Genomic DNA, 5796 nt, shown 5'->3' on the forward strand with positions numbered 1-5796 from the left:
TATATATATATATATATATATTTCATCTTATTATAGAGATGTGGGGTATAAGTAAGGATTAACCTCACAAGTAGGCTGGTTGCAGGTGAAGGTCCTTTTCTTGTGTTTTTGACCTTAATATTTAGCTCACATTCATTTACCTGTGATCTTTCTAGCGTTCTGACAAATATATTGAACAAGCACACCCAAACACACTTTTTCTTCCAGCACTTCTCCTGGTTTAGGACTAGGCATCCTTTGTGTTGTTACCTGCTCCCCCTTCCCTTCCTCCCCTCTCTTGGATTTTTGTGGAAGCTGCATGACATCCACTTTCCTTCCCCCATAATATAGGGTGAGACCCTCTGTGGGGAGAGTCTTAAGACCCAAATCAGAAAATGGGGGAAGATCAGAGTACTGAGTTGGAGCAGGCGGAAGTAGGGCAGGAGAAACTCAGAAAATCTGTTTCTGAGGCCTAACGCACCCAACATTATAACTGTAACAAGGACAATGAGAGCTCTGGACCAGGAACCATGGATGAAAACCAGTATCTGTATCATAACACCACACTGTCTCTATCTGCTCTTCCCATTTTCAGACAACTGTCTTCTGGTAGTCTGAGAGTCTAAAGAACTGATAAACTCTCCACAAATGACTTGCCCTCCCCAGGAGTTCCTGTCTTCTAAAAGTAGATACAGAGGAAAAAAACCTAATGGAAAGAAAGAAACAAAGGAGTGGGTAGGTAATTGTGAAATTCTTTGCTGGAGAGGGAAATCATCGGTTGGAAGAGTAAGAGGAAGGGGATGGATTTCTGGTGTCTCTCAGATGCCATAATTAGGGAACTAATCACGCTGCTTTATATGTAAGGGTAAGTCATACCCTTGCTCGTTGAGGCTTCTCAAACACGGTGTTCTGAAGAAGTGAGAGGCTGGGAACCTAAGAACACATGCCTCCGTGTGTGCAGTACCAGAAACTAGCAGAGTGGTGGGAAATTTACTAGTGATCTGCTGTGGCCCTTACGCAAACCCTTAGAGAAAGAGTGCTATTGCCGAAGAAAGAAGGCTCTATTCTTTAAATAATCAGGTAGAATATAAACTCGTTGGGGCTGAATGAAGAATACTCGGCATGCTCTCTGTCATTCAATCTTTGTATTTTACTAAATTCATCATAGCTACACTGGCGGATACGGTGGATATTCTGAAGATGATGACTGTGGCGAACAGAATGATGCCCCCCGCAAAGATGTCTATCTCTTGATCTTTGGGCCTGTGAATGCTACCTTACATAGCAAAAGGTGCTTTGCAGATAAGATTAAATCAAGAATTATGAGATGGGAAGATGATCCTGGATTATCCACGTAGTTTCAATGTAATTATAAAGGTGTTAAAAGGGAAAGATGGAAGCTGGTGTGGTGGTTTATGCCTGCAATCCCAGCACTTTGGGAGGCTGAGGCAGGAGGATTGCTTGAGCTCAGGAGTTTGAGATTAGGCTGGGCAACATAATGAGACTTGGTCTCTACAAAGAAAAAAAATTAACTGAGTGTGGTAACACATACCTGTAGTCTCAGCTACTCAGAAGTCTGAGGAGGAAGGACTGCCTGAACTCAGAAGTTTGAGGCTACAGTGAGCTGTGATTGTGCCACTGCACTCCAACCTGGGTGACTGAGTTAGACTCTGACTCAAAATGAAAAAAATAAAAAGGTATGGGGGGAAGATGATCGCAGGAAACTCATAGAGAAGGAGATGTGACAATACAATGATGCAACTTCTGGCTGACAAGAAATTGAGGAAGCCTTTAGAAGACACCTCCTTCCACCCACAAAAAAAGGGGAAAATAAAGGGATTTTCCCCTAGAGCTTCCAGGAAGAAGATAACTCAGTCAATGCCTTGATTTTATCCTTATAAAACTCATTTTGGACTTCCGAACTCTGGAACTGTAAGGTAATAAGTTGTGTTTTAAGCCGCTCTTGTTTGTTAGCAGCAATGGGAAAGGAATACAATGTCCAAATCATGAGTGTAGTAACCACAAAGCAGGTGTCTGGGCATGATTGCTGGTTGATAATTTGAATCCATGAGAGGATTTCATGTTTCTCAATATGGATACTGGATATGCACAAAACTTAGTTTGTTTTGATTTTGAGTTTGCATTGCATTGCTACGAAACCGGCCAAGCTTGGGAAGCTTGTGAGTTACTTCATTTGGGCTCTTGACAGATTCCCTGGTTCCTGAGCTGGAATCCAGATTCTGAAAAGGTTCTCCCGCCCTGGACACCAAAATCTCTGCCAGGATGAGTCATCCCTCCATAACTCTGCTGTGCTGCCCACTAGTGGTTGGGGCTTAGATCAATGAAAACTCTGAGAGCTGTCCTGGGCTCCCTGAGTCACCTGTCACCTGGCTTTCACAATTGCAATCCTTTGGGGGGGGGGGGGGGAGGGACACAGAATGCTGTTGAATTATGTTCAAAGGAAGGAGCATGCAATGAAGAGGGCAGAGTGGAGCCAGAAGGGGACAGTCTAGAGACAATTTTTTTCTGCTGCCAATGCCAGAGAGAGGCAGGTGGTATATTATACCCCTGAACTAAGGATTCTCACCCATATTTCAATTTTTTTTTTTTTGACTTAGAGTCTTATTCTGTTGCCCAGCCTGGAGTGCAGTGGCACAATCATGGTTCACCAAAGCCTCAATCTCCTGAGCTCAGGCAATTCTCCTGCCTCAGCCTTCCGAGTAGCTGGGACTACAGGCACAAATCACCATGCCTGGCTGCTTTTTTTTTTTTTTTCCAGTTGGAGTCTCACTCTGTTGCCCAAACTGGAGTGCAGTGGCTGCTCCCGGCCACCGCAGCCTCGACCTGCTGGGCTCCGGCAATCCTTCTGCCTCAGCCTTCCAAGTAGCTGGAACTACAGGGGTGCGCTACCACGCCCCGGCTAATTTTTTATTTATTGTAGAGATGAGGTCTTGCCAAGTTGCCCAGGCGGGTCTCGAACCCACGGGCTCAGGCAATCCATTCACCTCAGCCTCCCAAAGGGGCGGGATTACAGGCTGAGCCACGGAGCCCAGCTGCTTTTATATATATATATATATTTTTTTTTTTTTTTTTGTAGATACAAGGTCGCACTATGTTACCCAGGCTGGTCTCAAACTCCTTGGCTCAAGTATTCTTCCTGCCTCAGGCTCCCAAAGTGTTGGGATTACAGACATGAGCCACCGCGCCAAGCCCTCTATATTCCAATTTTAATGATTCCCAATAATGCCACCACTTGTGCAGAGAATGCTGATCAGCAAATACAAATAAAATTTAGAATACCCATATTTTAAAATTAAATGATTGAAGAACATGAGTCTTTACTTTCAGATATATAGTTATTTTATTCCTTTCATTCATTTATACACTAGGTCTTTAGAATAGCTCTTCTTTTATAATCTTCTCCTTTGTTCCTCTGAAAAATGGAAAACAATGCAAATATTGAACATCATATGTGGAGCTGGGCATTGTATTAGACACATATTTTTAATGTGTGTGAAATACCTTAGGTCATTACTATTATCCAGATGAAGAAAGTGCATTCAACTAGTTTAAGTAACTTGCAAAGGGACTTACTTCAGGCAGCAAGGCTAGTATTCAGGCCCAGAGAACTTGTCCAGGGTCAGGACTCCAGCTCGGGGATCTTACTTGTCTTTCAGTTCATCTGACATTTATTTGACATTAGCTGGGTACCTACTGGTGCTTAGCACTATCCATGTGTTGGCTACAGCAGGGAACAAAACAGACAAAAATCCCTGTTCTCATAGAATTTATACAGAATTTATATAGTGTTTTGGCAAGACCCTGGGTTTATTTCATTAGCATCTTAAGGTATTCAGTCATGCACACCCATCACAACACTCCACTCAGATGGAAGTTTAACTCTGAGTAGCGACCTTGTTATACGTTCCTTCCTCAGGGACCTGACTTCAACTCTTAGCATAAGCCCGAGGGGAGTTCTTAAATTCAGAGTTCCTGTTAATTTATACGTTTTGACAAGAAGAGCTGGAATTGTGCATTTATGGTTCAGGTTTTTATTTCCATAATGATTCCCAAAGGGCGATAACAAGTTGTGCATTTCTGGTGGATGATGGCTGCCTTCTGTTTTGCTCTTTAAGGGTCTAAGCAGCACTGGGCCAGGACCAGGCAAAACAGAGGGCACATGTTAGATGTTCCTTATATGTGGAATCCAAGCTCTACATGCATGTGGGAATTCAAATAATTCTTTCATATTACAATCTTCCCACTGCCCTTGCCACTGTAACTTCTAACATTACTTTTTCATGTTGCCCAAAGTTTGGTGCAATTTCTATGAAAATGAGGTTTCCACTTTTTTTTTTTTTTTTTTTTTTTTTGAGTTGGAGTCTTATTCTGTCACCCAGGCTGGAGTGCCGTGGCACCATCATGGCTTCTGCAGCCTTGACCTGCTGGACTCAGGCTATTATTCCACCTCAGCTTTCCAAGTAGCACTACAGGCGCGTGCCACTACATTCGGCTAATTTTTTTATTTATTGTAGAGACAAAGTCTCGCCAAATTGCTCAGGCTGATCTGGGATCCCTGGGCTCAGGCAATCCTCTCACCTCTGCCTTCCAAAGTGTTCGCATTATAGATGTGAGCCACTGTGCCTGGCGAGGTTTTCACTTTTAAAATATTTTAACAGACAGACTGTGAGTGGTACTGCTACCATGATTTAAATAAATGGACTTAACAAAGCAGATGAAAATTTCTTTGCACTCATAGAAATAGGAGTACCTTGGCTAAAAACCACTGAATTATAAGCGTGCTTAAAGGTCTCACAGATGGAAATCTTGGAGCAGCCTGCCACCTTCAGGATAAGTTACCCAATTAACTATCTCAGAAAATGCCGATTTCAGCTGCTATAAAGTTCCTGTAAATTCTATACATTCCCAGTAAAAAAGTTTCATGATAATCAACTGTGGAAACTGTATTCCTGAAGTGCTTTTGCTATGATTTAGCATTATATTGAATGGTTTATTTTCTTTAAATAAAGCTGTCCCTTTCTTTACTTTGGAGGGGGGAGAGAGAATGAGAATGTAACACTTAAAAAAAAAAAATCTTATAGGCACAAGGGTACCTGCATAATGAACATTTGTATACCTAACCCTGAATGGTAGCCCGCATCTTTAAAATAAAAAATTTAAAAAAGAAGAAAAAGTCTTAGAGGCAGTTCCTTCCATTAAGTTACACAGAGGCTTCACAAGAATGAGGCCGGCAGAAGAGAAGAGAAATAGGCTAGGGAATGACAGATGACTCAGCGCTTAGTGGTATGGAGAAATAAATCAAATTAGTAGCAAATATCAATATAAAGACAAGGGAAGTGTTAACTGAAGCCCAAGCCATTAAATTAGTTGCGAGAAGGGGATGTAAAAAATACTGGAAAAAGTGGATTACGGTGGCTCGAAAATGCATCAGACAAGAGGACAGGAAAATAAGGGGCATATTCATCGAGATACCCTTTCATTATTTTCATTTCACAAAAGCAGGAAGGGAAACTTTGGAGCCTTGTTTGACCCTGGAATCGCAAGTCCCACTTTCACCGGCTTGCCCTTCGGCGGCACCGCCCGGCCGAACGACTTCAAGGTCAAGTTCCCTTCGACTTGGATCCTCAATTCTTGCCGGCAACTTCGGAACCACGTGGGACGCTTTCACCAATGCCGGGCTTCACTCCAGAGAGGATGAAATCAGAAAGCCCGGGGTGAGGCCCGGCCGGAAAAGCCTCAAAGCTTCCCGGGTGACTCCACGGGACGCCACGGCGGAGAACAAAGGCGGGTCCGGGG

At 43.1% G+C, this 5796-nt stretch overlaps 1 protein-coding gene across 1 annotated transcript in view; it reads left to right on the forward strand.

The window, feature by feature from the left end:
• NDUFAF4 (NADH:ubiquinone oxidoreductase complex assembly factor 4) overlaps nucleotides 1-5796 on the forward strand; it is a 17962-nt gene that overhangs the window by 854 nt on the left and 11312 nt on the right. The gene's annotated exons all lie outside the window — the stretch shown is intronic.

Source organism: Carlito syrichta, unplaced genomic scaffold, assembly GCF_000164805.1.
Source record: "Carlito syrichta isolate Samal-C Ts95f unplaced genomic scaffold, Tarsius_syrichta-2.0.1 Scaffold305646, whole genome shotgun sequence".
NCBI lineage: Eukaryota > Metazoa > Chordata > Mammalia > Primates > Tarsiidae > Carlito > Carlito syrichta.